Raw genomic sequence first — 19,184 nt, 5'->3', positions numbered from 1 at the left:
AGGATAAAAAAACTGTTAAACCAGACCCCCCCCCCAAAAAAAAAAAAAAAAAGAAAATACTAACTGCTGTTCCACATTCACATCAGAGGAGATGAAGGAAATTATTGTCCTGTTACTCTCTTGCTACCTCCTTGGTACTAATCTCTGTTTCTGTTACTAACAATGTTTCCTCAGAGTTCCTCTGATTTTAAATCATAGAGTAAATTCTGGTATATTTTCCTCCCCTTTTCATCTTATCAATCATCACATCCTAACAATGTGAGCTATGTAATTACTGTTTTATTATTATTATTATTTTTTAAAGATTTTGTTTTTTAAGCCATCTCTACATCCAGCATGGGGCCCAAATTCACAACCCCGAGATTAAGAGCTGCATGTTCGGGGCACCTGGATGGCTCATCGGTTAAGTGTCTGCCTTGGGCTTAGATCATGATCATGGGGTCCTGGGATGGAGCCTCAAGTCAGGCTCTCTACTCAGCGGGGAGTCTGTTTCTCCCTCTCCCTCTGCCACTCCTGCTTATATTCTCTCTCTCTGTCACATAAGTAGGTAAAATCTTAACAAAGAAAAAGAAAAACAAACAAACAAAAAAAGAGTTACATGCTCTTCTGGCTGAGCCAGCCAGCTGCCCTTGTCATTGTGACCATTTTTGTCTTTCTCACTGAAAACTTCCCTACTGGGGGTCTCACTTTCCCTTACCTGCTTGGTGCACCTGAGTTCTAGCAATATTCACCCACATCACTCTCTTTTCACTTTCAAGGCAACCACATAGAGCCAGATTAATTTTGCTTTTAAAAGTAAAATTCAATTCAAATTAAATTAAAATTCCTATTTAAAAATTTTCAATGACTGCCTTTGTCATAGAATCAAAAAATGTTTGAAACCCTACTGACAAAACAGGAACTTGGGCTGGCAGTTATACTTTCTTGGGGAAATTTCTGCCTTCCACAAGAAAAGCAGTTATGATCTGATTGATAGACTAGGGAATGTTCACTGCTTGGGACTTAGCTTCCCTTTTCATCCTTTTCTTTCCTAAGTGCTTCTTAAATTTAAGGCCCCATGCTAAGTGCTGCATGAACACAGTTCTGATTTCCACATGAACAAACTCTTGTCATAGGCTCCTTTATCCTCTCCCTACTGCCCTTGCTTCTTTTGAACCACAACCATGGCATCATTCCCGCTTTCACTTGTGTTTCATCTTGGCTCAGGCTCTTCTCTGACTAGGCGGGTTCTCATTACTCTTTATTTCTTTAAGTATTTACAGGACATTCGCAAACTTGCCTTTTAAAATTATTTATTTATTTATAAATAGAGAGAGAGAGAGAGAGAGAGAGATCACAAGTAGGCATAGAGGCAGGCAGAGGGGGGAGGGAAGCAGGCTCCCTGCTGAGCAGAGAGCCTGATGTGGGGCTCGATCCCAGGACCCTAGGATCATGACCTGAGCTCAAAGCAGAGGCTTTAACCCACTGAGCCACCCAGGCACCCCCAAACTTCCCTTTTAGGTGGGATGCAAACTTTCAGTGGCTAGAGACGATTATATAATTCAATATACAGGTGTATAACATTGGACTTGCCATCTATTAGCACTAGATAATTTTTCTGGCATTTGATAGATATGCCTTACTTATGAAGTATTTTAATAATAAGATTTTGAAAGCACTTGCTATCTGTTATAAGTTTAGTCCTTTTTAAAAAAAAATTTTTTATTTATTGAGAGAGAGAGTGAAAACAGAGGAAAGAGGGAGAGGGAGAATCACAAGCAGACTCTCTGCTGAGCATGAAGCCCAATGTGGAGCTTGATCTCATGATCCTGAGATCACAACCTGAGGAAAAATCAAGAGTCAGATGCTTGGAGGCACCTGGGTGGCTCAGTCTCTTGGGTGTCTGCCTTCAGCTCAGGTCATGATCCTGGGGTCCCGGGGTTGAGCCCTGCATTGGGTTCCTTGCTCCACGGGGAGCCTGCTTCTCCCTTTGCCTGTTGCTCCCCCTGCTTTTGCTCTCTGCCCCCCTCTGTCCAATAAATAAATAAAATCTTAAAAAAAAAAGACACTTAACCGCCTGGGTCACTCAGGTACCCCAAGTTATAAGTTTAATCTTAAGATATTGTATAGGGAAATATTAAGGAACATTTGCATCCCTAGTATACAGGAAATTTACTTCACTCTTCTGTGCCTCTGTAAAATAAGTATATTAATAATATTCTCTTCACCAAGTGTGTTCTGAGGTTCATATCGCAGAAGAGATAAGGAAGAAAAAAAGTACTTCTTTAATTATAGAATGTTCTACAAATATTATTATTGATTGCTTGGTCGAAGCAAAGACAGAAATCAAAATAGTAGTTTGTATAGAGACTAATACAATTAGTTTTATTTCCTTATTATGAAAAGGTTTTAGAGCTGCTAGAGTTATTGTCTTTAACCAAAAACGAGTAATTGGTATCTTATGAGAATATTCATAGGACCTTGACTTTTTAGGGAAATTCCAAGTCTCCAAAGCTGGTCTAGAATATGGTGTGGGAAAACCAGATTTATTTTTTCAGCCTGCTAGGTTGCATGATGATTAAATAGCGAAAAGGTTGTGAGTTCTGCATGGCCTTATCTAGTCCAGGTGTACATTCCTCATGATTTCCTGCCAACATTCCCAGTTTAACTTCTGTACTCACTGTACTTGTACAAAATGTTAATATTATTCATTAATTCATAGGCTTCTTTAATATTTGCTCAGCTGTCTGTATTCTGTTTAACTTGTCCATATCAGTGTTCTGGGTCACTGTCATAGACTTCCAAGTTGCAGAAAACCTGTTTGCTCTGCATTACAACACAGAGTAGGCCTCCATGGAAGTAGATTATAAGCGCTTCTTCATGCAGATGACACTGAGGTCACCTTATTCCATTGACAGGAATCGAGCAACCAGCACATATTGAGAACCTCCCGAACATGTTGAGGACACAAATCCAGTCTGCTTTTTGCTTAAGATGGTAAGACAACCCCCAGAGTCTTTTCCTGAGAATGCAGTGATTGTCACTAACTCTAGTCAAGTATATCCTTTCCTGTGCTATTGTTAGGCATCTATTTGGTTGGCCATGTGCACAGGCTGTCAGCACTTGTACCAATGTATCTGCCAGGGCAGGATTAAGGATAGACAAGGAGCAGGATATTTCCCCCTTTAGAACTTAGAGAAGAATGTACTTTCTTTGATGTAGATGAGGTACATTAAAGTACTTATTTTTGTGTTTATATCTCACAGATAAATGAAAATTGAAAGCCTTGCACTATATTGTGAGATAGAACCTGGCATCTCTTCATGCATATTCTCTGTTCCTCAAGGAAATGGACCATGGCTTTATACTTCATTGTATTAAGTATAATTCCAGGATTGTAAAGAGCAGGTATATAATTAGTAATCAAATAAGCTTTGAATGTACATGCAACTTTGCATAATTATAATTGTCATAAAGGTCAGAGTACAGATCCCAACTGCAGAGCACAGGATTCAAAATACCTAAGCTTGGAAGCTGGTGGAATAGGTGTGGTGTGTGTGTTCAGGCTCTACCAAGTTTCAGTGGTAGAAATGACATTTACTTTGGAGGTGTATATCCTTTCTAAACAGAGTGGACTCTTGCCAAGTAAAAGGAAAGGCCAGGATACATTTATACCATGAATAAATGGACAGGTTTAATTTTTTCATAGATTTGTTAACTGCCACTTCTGGAGAAAGACTGAATTAAAACTGGATTTAAGTAAGAACTTAAGTGAACCTTGTAAGGTGGAGATAAACAGTTTAGAGCTCCCATTAAATTCAGAATATTTAACTCTTGAGTAGATGGCAATGTATTCAATCAGTGAATGTTGGGTTAAGAACAGTTAAGAACAGTACAGTCTGGGGCGCCTGGGTGGCTCAGTCAGTTAAGTGTCTGCCTTTAGCTCAGATCAAGATCCCAGGTCTGGGATCAAGCCCCACATTGGGTTCCCTGCTCAGTGGGGAACCTGCTTCTCCCTCTCCCTCTGCCTCTGCTCTGTCTACTTGTATGTTTTTTCTCTCTCTCTCTCTCTCTCTGTCAAATAAATAAATTAAAAAAAAAACCATTATAATCATAGATTAGCCATTATTTTTTCCTTCCTTCAACAAATATTTTCTGGGCACTGTTAATGCCCTTCAGCCAAAGGCCACCAAGGACACACCTGTAGTTGAACACATTAGGTTTTGTACTTTCTGCAAGGATGAAGAACACCACATTTCATGTGTCAGGAAGGGAGCTTTAGAAAGAACCGAGTGTAGAATTTGGACTTTTGGTTGGTAATTGGTGGGAGGATCCAGGGAAGCTGGGTTTGCTTTAGATTGGATGCTCTTAGAAGTACCCCTGATTTCTGTGATTTTCATAGAAATCCATCAGTAAACCTCACCTCAAAGGAAAGGAGACTACAATGAAGATAAAGCCATCATTGGTGAAGAAACAGTAGCTACTTATTTTTTTTTTAATTTTTAAAAAAGATTTTATTTATTTATTTGACAGAGATCACAAGTAGGCAGAGAGGCAGACAGAGAAAGAAGAGGAAGCAGGCTCCCTGATGATCAGAGAGCCCGATGTGGGGCTCGATCCCAGGACCCTGGAATCATGACCCAAGCTGAAGGCAGAGGCTTTAACCCACTGAGCCACCCAAGCGCCCTAGTAGCTACTTATTTTAGCCAAGAGAGGAAGTGTTTGGTATTTCGTGAATGGCACAGGGAACTTGTTTCTATTTGTGCTTAAATAAAATTGTGAAATGGTTTGCTTTGTCTCAGAGTAACCTGTATGTGGTTGGTATTCTGAGATTATTTAAGTCCAAGAGGGGAATCACATGGCCTAGTTATGAGTGCCAAACCAGCTCCCAACTGTCAGGGGCTACTCTTTGTTTTTCTGTCTCCGCAAACAACTGGGAGGCACACTAGGTTCTTGGTGCTGGGGATTTAGCAATCAATAAAACAGACAAAAATCACATTCATTCTAGCCAGGGGAGAAAGAGAATAAAATAAATAAGTAAATGATACTTTATTGGAAAGTGACAAGTACTCGAGAGAAAAAACTATCAAGGAAGGGGAATAGGGTAATGGGGGGTGAGTGGGGACCATCATTTCAATCTGAAGCAGGGAGAGCTCATATTTGAGCAGAGACTTACAGTGATGAGGAATGAGCTGTGAAGATGTGGGAGTGGATCTAGTCTTTGTGACAGGTGTAGGGTGATATCTCTTTGGGGTTTTGATTTGCATAAGATCTGAAAGAAGTATAACACTGTACGTTAATTACACTTCAATTAAAAAATAAAAAAATGTGGGTGTGAAGAGCCTTCCAGGAATAACGAGCAGCCCCAGTGAAGGTTCCAAGGCAAGAGCAGGTCTGTTATGCTCCAGGAACGGCAAGGAGCCCTGTGGATGCTGAAGCAGGTGAGAGAGGGGATGACGGGAGAGAGGGCACAGGGCATGTCGGAGAAGTATCTGGGGGCAGATGGTTTAGGGAATTTTAGGTCAATATTTAGGGGTAGTCAGAATGCTACTTCTTATGACTCTGAGACTATCTTTTTTTTTTTTTTTAAACATTTTATTTATTTATTTGACAGATAGAGATCACAAGTAGGCAGAGAAGCAGGTAGAGAGAGAGGAGGAAGCAGGCTCCCTGCTGAGCAGAGAGCCCGATGCGGGGCTCGATCCCAGGACCCTGGGATCATGACCTGAGCCGAAGGCAGAGGCTTTAACCCACTGAGCCACCCAGGCGCCCCTGAGACTGACTATCTTGAAGTGTGGCTTAGATAATTGCCCAGAGCCTTCCCTTCACCTGCATGAGAATGAGCAAATAATTGCATAAACCTCTTTATTAATCGTTTGGATATAATGATAAAGTAACCAGTTAAAACAATTTTACTCAAAAGTTTGATTCAGTGGAATTTCACACCACTGGTTAGAAATTCAGATGGTTAAGTGCAAAGTTGAGTCGGTAAGATCCTAAGAGAAGGATCCTCAAAATATTCAAACAATATTACCGTGAATACAAGTCACTTGGAAGTAAGTTTGATGCAAACATTTTGATGCAAAATGGGGGTGTTGATCATTTCCTATTCTTGAATAGGCTCCCATCTATGCCATGTTGATTTCACATAAATCCAACTTGAAGGGCTGCATTGACAAAAAAGAAATATATGTGTTACATATCTATTAAAATATACATTAATAAGTACATATTTCATATATGCATGAAAAGTTTGCGTATATACTGGCACACGTGAATTAAAACAACTGAGAAAATTTGTAGGCATGACGCTTCTTTATCCCTACATGTGTTAGTATTTCCTGAAAACAAGGAATTCTCTAACGTAGGCACAGAACTGTTATCAAAGTTAGAAAGTTAACTCTGATTCAGTACTGTCATCTATAGACTTTATTCATATCGTGCCAATTTGCTACAATGATGTCCTTTTTCCCAGCAGAAAATCCAAGACCATCGGGTCCCTACAGTCTGTCTCATCTCATTAGTGTCCTTTGATTTGGAATAGTTCCTGAAGGTGTGTGTGTGTTTGCGTTTCCCAACTTCTTGACACCAATAATTTTTAAGTGTATCAACAAGTTATTTCATAGAATGTACCCTAATGTCGGTTTGTGTCATGATTAGTTTTGGGGTTTGCACCTATGGTGAGACCATCACAGAAACGATGCTGAATTCTTCTAAGGGGATCATGTCAGGAGCCAAATGCTATTGGTTATTCCAAATCCTGGCGATGATAATGTTGGTCAGTTGGCTAACGAGGAGTTTCCACTGCATTGACTTTTGTAATTAAAATGTTAATTATGTTAATTAATATATGTTAATATAATAATTATATGAAAAAGGTACTTTGATATTATGTAAATATCTCATTATTCCTTAAACATTCACCCACTAGTTTTACCATGTATATTCATGATTCTTGCCTGAATCAGTAATTACTATGACAGCTGCCAATTGGTGATTTTCTAATTCTTATCATTCCTTCTACGTTTATTAATTAGCTTTCTAATGCAGGCAGAGCTTTTTCTTATTTATTTACGCATTTAATTGATTAATTTACATTGTTATAGACTCAGGTGTTCTTTACTGGATAGCTTATAAAAATCCATTACTATCATTATTATTTTGATGCTCAGATTATCTCAGATGTAGCCAGGGGGTGCCTCTTCAAACTGACTCCTATATCTTCTTGAGCACATCCTTAACACTTTTGTACTACGTATATTTTTTCTACTTTCCCTGATCTGATCCTGAATCAGCCATTTCTCCAAGTAGGTCTGCTTTCTTTCAGTGGAGAATGGTGTTTGTTTTCCAGGAGTACTCATTACTACTGAGGTATTAATGTTTCTGAAATCTCTTAGGAGACGGAGCTAGGAAATGTGTGTGTGTGTGTGTATGTATATGTGGGCATATGTTTGTATATGTATATAAATGCATACACATTCATAATACACATATACTTAACTATACATATCTATATCCATTTCAAAATCTAATTATCTCTTTCTGTATATCAAAATCGCTGAGAAAAGGAATGAATGAGCCACAGAGAAAATATTTGCAATCCATATATTTTAAAGGGAACTTGTGTCCAAAACTTATGAAGAACTCAATAATAAACACATAATGTGTTATTTAAAACTATGCAGGCTATCAGTATAGACATAAAATAAAGATGAATTAAGTAACATGAATAACAAATATGATTTAATATATATTAATGTAGTAAATAGAAATATAAAAAACTATAATAAATATACAAATACGATGAAACACAATAATAAAAATACCAAAAAAATGGAAAAGATTTGAACCTACCCTTTGCAAGGAATATAGGTAAGTAGAAAATAAGCACATGAAAAGGTGTTTAACATCTTTAGTCACCAAGAAACTGTAAATTAAAATCACCACAAAATGTCCCTTACTCCCGCCATAATGGCTAAACTTTGACAGATGTTGGTGAGGATGTAGAGCAGTTGGTAGGGTACAAAAAGGTATAATTGCTGAATAGAATTCTTAGCCATAGTTCTTATACATGTAAACTCTTACCTACCCTCTAACCTAATGTTCTCATTCTTAAGTACTTGCTCAGGAGAGGGCATGAAATCGTGTACACACAATGTCTTCAGTTATAACGTTCACAGTAGCTAAATTCAAAATAGGGAAGATCTTAGAAAAACTTGAAGTGTTTACTTTGCGGTGAATGGATAAACAAACAATGGAGCACCACTTGGCCACAAAAAGAAAAGAGTTACTGATATGTGCATATCATGCATGATTCTCCAAAACATTATGCTGAGTGAAAGAAACCAGACCCCAAAGAGCACATCTCTTATGATTCCATTCCATGGAGCTCAAGGACAGTTGCAACTAACCTGTCGTGATAGCATTCAGACAAGCAGTTGCTTGGGGGTGAGAGTGGGAAGGGGAAAATTGACTGGAAAGAGGCAGGAGGGAACTTTTGGGTAACGGAATTCTTCTATAGTCCAATTAGCATGTGCATCACATGGGTGACAGATGCATTTCTGTCCAAACTCATAGAAACATGCCCTCAAGATCCATGCATTTTTGTGTCTGTAAATGCTATCTTGTGGCAGGCAGAAAAATGTCCCCCCACCCCCACATCGGTCTTGAGGTGGGAAGATTCTCATCTCATTATTCTCTGGCATTATCCAAAGGAGTCCTAGATGTAATCATATGCAATCTTGCAAGAGGAAGGCCCGAAGGTCAAAGTGAGAAAGAGAAGATTTGATGATGGAGGCAGGGCTTGGAGTGATGCTGTTACTAAAAGGGGACCATGAGCCAATGAAGACAGCCTCTAGAAGCTAGGAACCGCAAAGAATGGATTTTCCCCTGGAGCCTCCAGGAGGAACACAGCCCTGCCAACTTCTTGATTTTAGTCCTGTAAGGTCCATTTTTGGACTTCTGACATTCAAACTATAAGATGATACATTTGTGTGGTTTTAAGCCACTAAGTTTGTAATAAGCAGCGATAGGGAACTAAGATATATCAGCATAATATACTTCATTTTATTGCATTTCACAGGTACTGTGTTTTTTGCAAGGTGAAGGCTTCTGGCAGTCCAGCATGGATCGAGTTTATTGGCACCATTTTCCCAACAGCATTTGCTCACTTTGGGTCTCCGTGTCCCATTTTAGTAATTCTCACAATATTTCAAACTTTTTCATTGTGCAATCACAGTGTGCCTCTTGTATTTGTTACAGTGGTCTCTCATCAGTGACCACGGCTCACCAAACCTCAGGGCTGGCCGGCATCTTTAACAAGAAAAGATTTTAAAATTAAGGTTTGTACATTTTTTTCCACAACATAGGCCATTGCACCCTTAGTAGATTACAGTACAGTGTAAATAGAATTTATAGGCACTGCGAAATCAAAAAAATTCATTTGACTCCCTTTATTGCAGTGTTTGCTTTATTGTGATACTCCCTTCATTGCAGTGTTTTGGAACCAAAACTGCAATATGCCTGGACTTCATTTTTGAAAAAAAGTATTTAAAAATGCACTTAAGTGAGCAGTCCCACGGGCTACAAAAATAAATAAGCGAACAATTAAAAAATGTTAAAAAAAAAAAAAAAAGGCCGTGTGGTGCAACAGACCTGGGCCCTACTGTGGATTGTGCCCTCTGCCTATTTAGCGGTTCAGCAGCCATAGAAACGTTGGCAAGTTTGTAACATCCCTGAGGCTCAGTTTCTTAATCTACAAAATCAGGATCGTTAAACCTGGCTCACCTCTCAGAACTGTCATGAAGATTAAAAGCAATAAAGTAAGAAAGCAGTCTACCAACCAAAGACTGCACGGTAAAACCTCATTATGATGCTGGACTTTTATCCAGCATCAGTGCGTATATGACCGAGTTGGTAGGGCAGCTTGAATACTGCCCCTCGTGGGAAAGATAACTCCAGGAGAGGGGTGAAGGTCATCTGCAGAGCTTATCAGATTGTCCTTGTTCATTATTTTAAAAATAACTTTATTTTGAAATAGTCTAAGACTCAGAAGTTGCAAAAATGTGTTCCCGTTCTTTTCAAAGAGTTGGCAGCCTAGTTCTTTCTATTTATTGCACTCTGCCTGGTGTTCTGGAACTTTCTTTGATTTACTGAGTTCTAATGGTAAGAACTCAGCTCTGTGTGCGCTCACAAGGTACCTAGCACTGTGTCAGCACTTCATATATGTCCTTGTCGTGTAAGCCTCGATCAGTAATAACACAAAGGAGATGTTTTAGTTATTCCTATTTTTGTGGGCGAAGAATCCAAGGCATAGACATGTTCAGAAAGTTACCCCGGTCTGCAGCTCAGAATGTGGGTCCAGTATTTCAGCCTGGCACCTGACTGCAGGGCCAAGCACAGAAATGTAGGAGGAAGTCCATCCTTGCATCACAGAATAACTCAGAGACATTTCTATTATTTCACACAATGTGCATGCAGGGGAAAGTGCATGCATACACCCGAGGGAGGGATTCTTACGCTGAGTCAGGAAATAAAGGCAAAACAGGATTTATGACAAAGAAAGAGAAGGGAAAAAGAAGCTGAAGACTGGAAACAGTGAGCATTTTTAGCAGTTTTTTTTAAACACTGATTAGCTGGCAACTAAGAAGGTCAACCTGGGTATTTTGTTCTTGAGCGGTCCTTCTAAAGGTCAAACAACTTTTCCCATTTTTTATTGATTCTCCATAGAACTTTGGGAGATTATCTGGCCAGCATGAGAGACAGGTGCCCCCATTAAAGAAGGCCAGATTTCCTTTGTCAGTTCCTCCTCATTCATTGGCCAGGGATCCTCACCATTTCCCTCTTAACAGAATTTCTCATTTGTCAGGCTTAAGGACTGAGTTCATTATTTAATAACAATTGAATTTATTTTGAAGTCCTGGCAATTCATGTCACTTAATGTTTCCTAGAAGTTTTGCTACCATTCTATTTCTGTGGTCACTGTCCTGGTCATAGCCCTCATAACTCCATGTCCTATAAACTTGTTGATGAGATTATCATCAGACTCATTTCCCTCAATCTCTCTGGCTCAAGAAGTCACAAGGATTTGCTATAACCTTGGGCGGTGAAATCAAGCTCCCTTGCGTGGCCACCAAGCATCTTTCCCCCTCCTCTCCTCTCCATCTCCAATCCTATTTTTTCCTTTCCCCCTAAAACATACATATGAGTCAACTCAGGCTGCCTTAACCAAACATCACAGACGGGGTGACTCGGACAACAGGAGTTTATTTCTTTCAGTTCTGAAAGCTAGAAGCCTGAGATCTGGGTGCCAGTGTGGTCAAACTCCAGTGACAGCTTTCTTGCAGACAGCTACCTTTTGCTGGGTCCTGTGTCCATGGCAGTGAGAGAGAGAGTGGGCATGCTGTTGAGTTCTGGTAACCCCACCAAAGGGCTCCATCCTCATGACCCCATTGGGGAGGAGAGTACCATCTCCAAATACCATCCCATGGGAGATGGGGCTTCCACATGGGAATTTGGGGGGGGGCACAATTCAGTCTGTAGAAATATTTATTCCGTTTCACATGCTCATATTATTTGCTTTAATCCCACTGGTTCATTCCCTCTAGTTGGACTGCTTGCTTTTATGGTCCGATAATCTTCCTTTTCAAAACCCAATCCTGAATTCTAAGAAGCACAGTTTTAGTTTAATCCTTCTTTTGTTGGACTTTCTCCCTTTTCATAAAATATTCCTTTGTGCCATTTTAGTTTATATATGTTTGATCTTAGCGTTTTTGCTATATATTTTTATTCTAAAATTACAATTGGGTTGCAGTGAGGCAAGTGCCATGTTTTGAAGAATGAGTTCTGCTATAAAGAGAATCTCTTTATTATGAAAAGATTCTGACAGTCTAACTGGTGGGCTACCTATCTATAGCAACTATAAGACTCCATTATAAGCAAGACAGGGGAGAAAGCACAGTAACTGAGAGTTGATTGTGGCAAGATTTAGAATCATAGGATTTTCAAGCTTTTATTTGTCATATTACGTGTTTGAAGACTTCATGCCTTGAGAAGGGACTTGTTTAAGATCATATAGGTAGGTAATGGTGATATAGACCCAGGTCTCTTGGTTTCCATTCTACAGTTTGTGAATTCAAATGTAATTTTTCAAAGGCGACCAAGTTGGATCTGTTAGTTTTCTGTTGCTGTTTAACAAACTATGACAAATGTAGCAGCTTAAAATACACATTTATTATCCCATAGCTTCCATGTGTCAGGCGTCTCAGCGCGGTGGAAACGAGTCCTCGCTTAGGGTCTCCCAAGGCTGCAGCTAAGGTGTTTGAGAGCTGGGGGTCCTCCTCCAAGCTCATGTGAATATTGGCAGAATACGTTTCCTTGAAGCTGTAAAACTCATGGCAGCAAACTCATTGCTTCTTCACGGCCCACAAGAGAGAGGGAGGATGTTGTTTCAAATCTCTGGACGGTAAACCTTCTTTTAAAAGGCTTACCTGATGAGGTCAGGTCCTTCCGGGATAATCTCCGTTTTCATTAACTCAGAGGAGACTGATTAGGGACCTTATATTTGAAAGAATCGCTTTACTTTTGTCCTATAATGTAACCTAATCATGGAAGGGACAGAGATCATATTTGAAGTTCTCACCCACACTGTAGGTCAGATGGTTATACTGGGTATGTGCATTGTGTTAATTTTTTAAAAATTAAGGAAAGCAGAAACAGGAAAAACAAAGTCATTTCTAGTTTGGCTTTCTGAATAAAACACCACGACATATTTCTTTCTAGGCATTTGTTCTTGTTGCTGTTCCATACTTCCCTTGGGTTTTTTTTTTTCCATACTTTAAAAATAGAGTCATACAGTGTATATAACTAAATTTGATACTTTATTCATTTAGTTTTATTTTGTAAGAATCTACATGTGGTTATATATCACCCCTACGGACATACTTTTTCCCTTTACTAACCATGTCTTTTCAGTGTGGGGGGGCAGGGAATGGAAAATGTAGATAAGCAAAAAGGGAAAGCAAATCAACTCAAATTATAATATTCAGAATTAAACCTTAGTAACATTTTATGTTAATACTTCTAGATTTTTTGGTCTGGGTCTGAATATATGAGTATACTCCTATATGTTTTAAGGTGGAGAAAATTTTTTTGCCTTATGTCTCAGCACTCAAATTTCCCTTTGGTGGGGGGTGATGTCCCATGATTTAAGAAAGATATTCTGGAAAAAAAAAAAAAAAAAGGAAAAATACTCTGATAATTCCTCGGGGCTTAAGATGAGATCCTGAGTTTCAGGATATTGGATGGTGTCAGGATTTCAGAGAAGGAGGAAGCTTCTCTGAAGGAGAGGGCAGAATCCGGAGCTCCCAGGAGACAGGGGAGGTGGGAGCGAAGGGCCAGGGTAGGAAGGGAGGAGAGGCAGAGAGGTGATTATACGCTGCTGGACACTGTGATGTGACTGCCAGTGGCCCTTTCCCCGGCTCAGCTTTTACTACAAACTGCTAAAATTTTAAATTCTTAGTGTGAAGGATTTGTTGATGCAATGCAGGGTTTCTCAGCCTTGGAACCATTGACATGTGGGGCTGGATAATCCTTTGTTGCACTGGAGAGTGTCAGCAGCATCCCTGACCTCTACTGGCAGATGTGGATGGCAGCCCGCTCTTCAGCTGCGACAACTGAAAGTATCTCTAGACATTGCCAACCATCCCTGGGGAGCAAAATCAGCCCCGGTTAAAAGCCGCTGTTGTAATGGGAATGGTAGAAAGGGCTACATGTTGTGTTAGGCAATTCTGTCTAGGCTGAACTGCATTCTCCTGAGTCTCTTTCCTGGATGTTTCTGGTCCTGGTGTGTTTCTGGTCACCCTCCTGGTGCAAAGAGGCAGCTGGACTCGCAAGGGTTCGACTCCCCTCAAATCTTTCAACATTTCCACCAGTAGGCGCCTTGAGCTTCATGGAGAAGGGCTCTGGTTTCTGGAGGATGCCACTATCATTATATTAGTTTGCCAGGGCCACCATAGCAAAATACCAGACTGGGTGGCTTCAGCAACAGAGATGGATTTTTCTCATAGTTCTGAAGGGAGAAGTCTGGAGTCAAGGTGGGGTTGCTTTCTTCCGAGCTCCTCTCCTTGCCTGGTGCATGGCATCTTTTCTCTGTGTCTCCACATCATCTTCCCTTAGTGTGTGTGTAAGGATTCTAATTTCTTCTTCTCATAGAGCTACCAGACGTATGGGATTAGGGCCCACCCTAATGAGTAATTTTAACTTAATTATCTTGTTAAAGACATTATCTCCAAATATGGTCATATGCTGAGATGCTAAGATGTATTAGTTGGGGTTCTCTGGAAATGGAAAAACAAACGATAAGAGACACACAACATATATAAAATATATAGTATAATGTATAAGTAGGATATAAGTGTGTATATTTATAGATACAAGTGTATGCATACCTATATATACTTATAGATATTTCCTATTTATATTGGTTATGATATAATTACATTATAATAAAATATTATATTATCTATATTTTATGTAGGATAATTTGTATATAATAAAAGGAGATTTATTATTAGGAATCAGCTCATCCAGTTACGGAGTTTGAAAAGTCCCAGAATGTGACCCCTGGAAGCTAGAGATCAGGAAAGGCAAGAGCGTAATTATAGTCTAAGTCTAAAGGCCCGAGAACTAGGGGAGCTGCTCCATGGGCTAAATCTCAGTTCAAGTGCAGGAGAAGACTGATGTTCCAGCTCAGGAAGACAGGCAGGAAGAGAATTCTCTCTTCCACTTTTCGTTCTGTTCAGGCCCTCAGCAGATTGGATGTACCCACCCAATCTGGTGGCGGCGGAGGGCGGGGGGTGTCCATTTACTTTGCTGAGTTGACCCATTCAAGTGCTAACCCTGTCCTGAAACAACCACACAGACCCATTCATGAATAATGTTTAATCTGGGCAACCTGTGACCCAGTCAAGTTGATACATAAAATTAACTGTCAATTGGGAGTGAGACTTTCACCGTATGAATTTGGGGGTAACACAGTCCAGCCCATAGCAGTGATCAGAGTCAGAGGCCATAAGAACTGAGGCGGGTTTAGCCTGTCATTGTGGACCCCGGCTCATGTGTGTGGGCTCCAGCCCCTCCTTCTTTCCCCATTTTACCCCATATTCCCTTCCTGCCTTTCTGCCCTTTGGACGGCAAGTTCTAATATCAGGTGCAAAGACAGAATATTTAATCAACTCCCACGACTGTGTAAGATCAGACCTCTGTAACAAATACCTACAATGTATGTAAGTACCCAATTTGAAATCTGCTTCTCTGATTGAACCTGGACTGATAGAGCCGGACAGAGGCAGAACACCAGGGGGAAGAACCTGAGGGGTGGGGAAGCCAAAGGGACCTAAATGCGGATCCATCTCCACCTGCCACCTCTCGTGTTTCTTCTTGAACATGGGGGGAAACTACACACTGCCCCAGGGTTGATAATTAGAGGGGTCATAGACATTATTATTATTTTTTGTTGTTGTTATTGTTAGAGAGAGAGAGAGAGCAAGAGCAGGGGAAGGGGCAGAGGGAGAAGGAAAGAATCTTAAGCAGGCTCCAAACTCAGCAGGGAGCCCAACATGGGACTTGATCTCACAACCCTGAGATCATGACTTGAGCCAAAATCAAGGTACCCCCCCCCCCCTTTTTTTACTTAGAGTGTGGGGGGGTATAGTCTTTTACAGTATGAGTTGATGCAGTATTTTTTCACCTGCTAAGAACAGCTGTCTTTCTTCTTCATTTGGTAGCTAAAGGGAAGCGCATCTGTAGCTGTGGCAACAATTTATAGGGTGAGACAAAGATGCCAAGGTCATGATTTCTAAGGCAGGATGGGTTTTGATGCGGCACGGAGAAAAGAATTTATTTTCCTATTCCGGAATAGGAAAGAAGAGAGAGGTAACAGGAGCCCCTAATTGCTGCAGCAGAACTGGTGAGTGGCCATGAGCAGAGGAGGAAGAGTGCTCCCCGTGACCCCACTCTGCCTCTCCCCACCCAGACGTGTCCTGGTACCATCTGTGCCTGTGCGGGGTGGGTTGCTGGCAGTCATGAGCGATGTCCAGGACAGGAGAAAAATTCCTTCCTTGAATCGAAGGGTTTGAAATACAGACGTTTTTGTGCCTTGTTTTTTGCTTGAGCCTTTTGAGAAATTGTCTTAGTCTGTCTGAGCTGCTCTGACAAAATACCGTAAACTGGGAGATGCATCAACAATAGGAATTTATTATTTCTCACAGTTCAGGAGGCTGGAAGTCTGAGACCAGCATACTGACAGGTGGGTTCTTTCCCAGGGTGAGAGCCCCTTCCCAGGGTGCAGCTTGCAGACTTCTCACTGTATCCGTGCAGGGCAGAGCACAGAGAGGGAGAAGCCTCTCAGGGGACCCTCGTGGGGTGCCAGTCCCCTTTAGGAGGGCTCCATACTGACCCCGTCCAAAACTAATCCTGTCCTAAATGTCCCACCTCCTAATGCCATCGTATCGGTGGGGGAGGGCTTTATATGTGAGTTCTGGGAGGTTATAGAACCCATAGATTCTCCTAACACGAGGCCTAGGGAAGCTGTGAAAATGGGGACATGGACCGTCTAGTCACAGGAGGATCCAGAGTGCGGCTTGGAATGTGGAGAGGATCTGAATGTTCTTATGTGCTCAGGGAGAGGGAACGTGGAACCTGAGAACCGGCCGGCTGGTTGCCGGGAACAGAGAGGGTGGATAGCCATAAAATACGTGGCTGAAGACACAGAATCTTGTGTGTCACAGGACCAACCTGTGAGCCAGGTCAGCAGGGGGAGCCACCGCTGGGCTCAGAGAACAGTGCAGGAGATCAGGGGCCGGGAATGCCTCCCCACCCTCCACCCCCTAATCCTGCCGCTTTGTGATGTCAACTTCCCCTGGATTTAAGATGTCCCCTGGGATGGGGTGTGACTAGATCTTGGACTGGTTCAGTTTCCCAGTGGAGGTGATCAAAACAAAACCAAAGCAACCAGAAGCATTTGCTTTATTAGAGTAAAGAGAACGTAACCCCTAATAGATGAAATTAAATTGCCTGCTATTATTGAAGGGGCTGGCACGGAGCTGAGAAATCGAAATGAGCCGTATTGCAGATTATTCGGGGCTGTGACGCTGGACGTGCACACCTGGTATTCCTTCAGTCGGCCTGACGGTCGTTACCATGACCTGAAAATGAAAAGCATCGTTCTCTTGTTGCCTGCCACTTTCCCGGGGAGCCGGATCTCAGACACACCCTTCTAGGTCCCTGTCCCAGACCGCGCGGAGCTCGGCCTGGTGCTCTTGATGGCCTCGTTCGCCCCCTGGTGGCCATTGTTTGATAGGGTTCCCTGCTCCTTCATTCACCCAGTCTGATTCCGTTCTGGTGGCCTATAGGAAAAATGGCCTGAGGTTCCCAAGTTTATGGATGGCTCTTGGCGACATACATGTGGCTATTTCCTGAAAAGTATGTCCTAATAGCATTAGGACGGCTGAGGCAAGATGAATCAGCGCCTACTGTGCCCAGACAGGTCTCTCCTAGGACAGTCTCAGCCCTGGTATGATTGTATCACAAAACCACCTTTTCCTTCTCTATGGTGTCTTCTTAGCTTCTCCTATCCTGCTGGGAGGTCTCATCTGAGGCCATGTTGTCCTTCTGACATATTCCATTACATTAAAAAATGTATAAACTTTTAATCTTAGGACAGTTTTAGATTTACAGAAAAGTTTGTGATGATAGCTGCATTCCTGTATATTCTATACCCACTTTCCCCTGTTGATAACATCTTATAATCCTTTTTTTTTTTTTTAAGATTTTATTTATCAGAGAGAGAGAGAGAGAATGCAATTGAGAAAAGGAGAGATGAACCGGGTTTGGGGAGAGGAGGGGCAGAGGGAGAGAGAGAAGCAGACTCTGGGCTGAGTAGGAAGTCCAATGCTGACCCAGGACCCTGGGATCATGACCAGAGCCGAAGGCAGACACCCAACCGACTGAGCCACCCAGGTGCCCCAACATATTATGTTCCCAAGGGACATTTGTCACAATGGATGAGCCAGCATTGATACACTTTTGTTAATTAAAGTCCATACTTTATCCAGCCTTCCCTTTTCACCTTCCTTTTTCTGTTCCAGGATCCCACCCAAGGTACCACATTGCATTTAATCGTATCTCCTTAGGCACCTCTGGCCTGGGACACCTTCTCAGGTCTTTCTTGCTCTTGATAAGATTGACAATTTTGAGGGATACTGCGGGGGTATTTTGCTGAATGCCCCTCAATTGGGACTTAACTTGATGGAGGTGATAGGTTTTGTGAGGAAGACCACAGAAGGGAAAGGCCCTCTCCATTGGGTCATATCAAGGGTATATATGACTGATATGACTCATCACTGTTGATGTTGACCTTGATCACTTGGCTAAGGGGTAGCGTTTATCAGGTTTCTCTGCAATAAAGTTCTCTCCACCCCTTCCATGCTATTCTCTTATACAGCCCTGTTCTGTCACTTTTGAATCCCAGTGAGAGAGAGCCCATGTCTCCAGCAGTTGCTGTCTTTCTCAAAGCCAGTCCATAAGCAATTTATTATTTGTGGTATGAGGCACATTAAAAATTAGAAAATATTAATCAAAAATGCTTTAAGAACTTCCTGGCAATTCAAATTGTTATAGCCCCAGCACAGTAGCTTCCCAAAACTGGAATTAAAAAAGCATCTAAGAACTTCAATGACTCAAGAAAAAAAAAATCACATAATTGGGCACTACTGTCAATAGAAAAGAAATTTTGTGGAAAATCTGATTAAACAACATAATTAGATATATTGCTGAAATTAGGCAAGAAAAATAAATATTTTGGAATTACTGTGTAATTTGTAAATTACGTATGTCTTTATGACTCACCCATATATGACCACAACAGAACACCCAGGCATGTGCAATAATAATTAAATTCAGCTGTCTGATATTTGCCCACTTGCATTTAGATGATTATAGCTTTGCACACTTCTTGTGAAGATGTATTTGTTTTGACAGGAGAATAGAACATATTTTGCTTAATTTATAACTTTTAGTTTGTTAGAGACATGATTTATGGGCCTCCATTCGTCCTCGTGCCCTGAACCCTGAAATACTAGAGGCAGGCCAGGCGGATGTGTCCGTTGGTGTCCATTAGTGGAGGAACACAAGCATGGCACTCGGCA

General features: G+C 41.3%; 1 long non-coding RNA gene across 10 annotated transcripts in view; it reads left to right on the top strand.

Moving 5' to 3' along the window:
* The window catches only part of LOC101681947, a 141,644-nt gene that overhangs the window by 1,405 nt on the left and 121,055 nt on the right, over window positions 1-19,184 (top strand). For 6 of the 10 annotated variants that reach the window (XR_001180035.2, XR_001180023.2, XR_001180025.2 and 3 more), the window contains exons 2-5: window positions 2,898-2,976; window positions 3,246-3,387; window positions 5,320-5,420; window positions 6,458-6,532. This is a non-coding gene — a long non-coding RNA (uncharacterized LOC101681947). Of the gene's footprint in view, window positions 1-2,897; window positions 2,977-3,245; window positions 3,388-5,319; window positions 5,421-6,457; window positions 6,533-9,061; window positions 9,821-19,184 lie in introns of those variants that run through there. The other 4 variants (XR_001180029.2, XR_006604266.1, XR_006604263.1 and 1 more) reach the window with 4 other exon arrangements.

Source organism: Mustela putorius, unplaced genomic scaffold (genome assembly GCF_011764305.1).
Source record: "Mustela putorius furo isolate JIRA1106 unplaced genomic scaffold, ASM1176430v1.1 tig00000129_pilon_pilon_pilon, whole genome shotgun sequence".
In the NCBI taxonomy this organism is placed as follows: Eukaryota; Metazoa; Chordata; class Mammalia; order Carnivora; family Mustelidae; genus Mustela; species Mustela putorius.
This window is presented reverse-complemented; position numbering and strand designations above follow the sequence as displayed.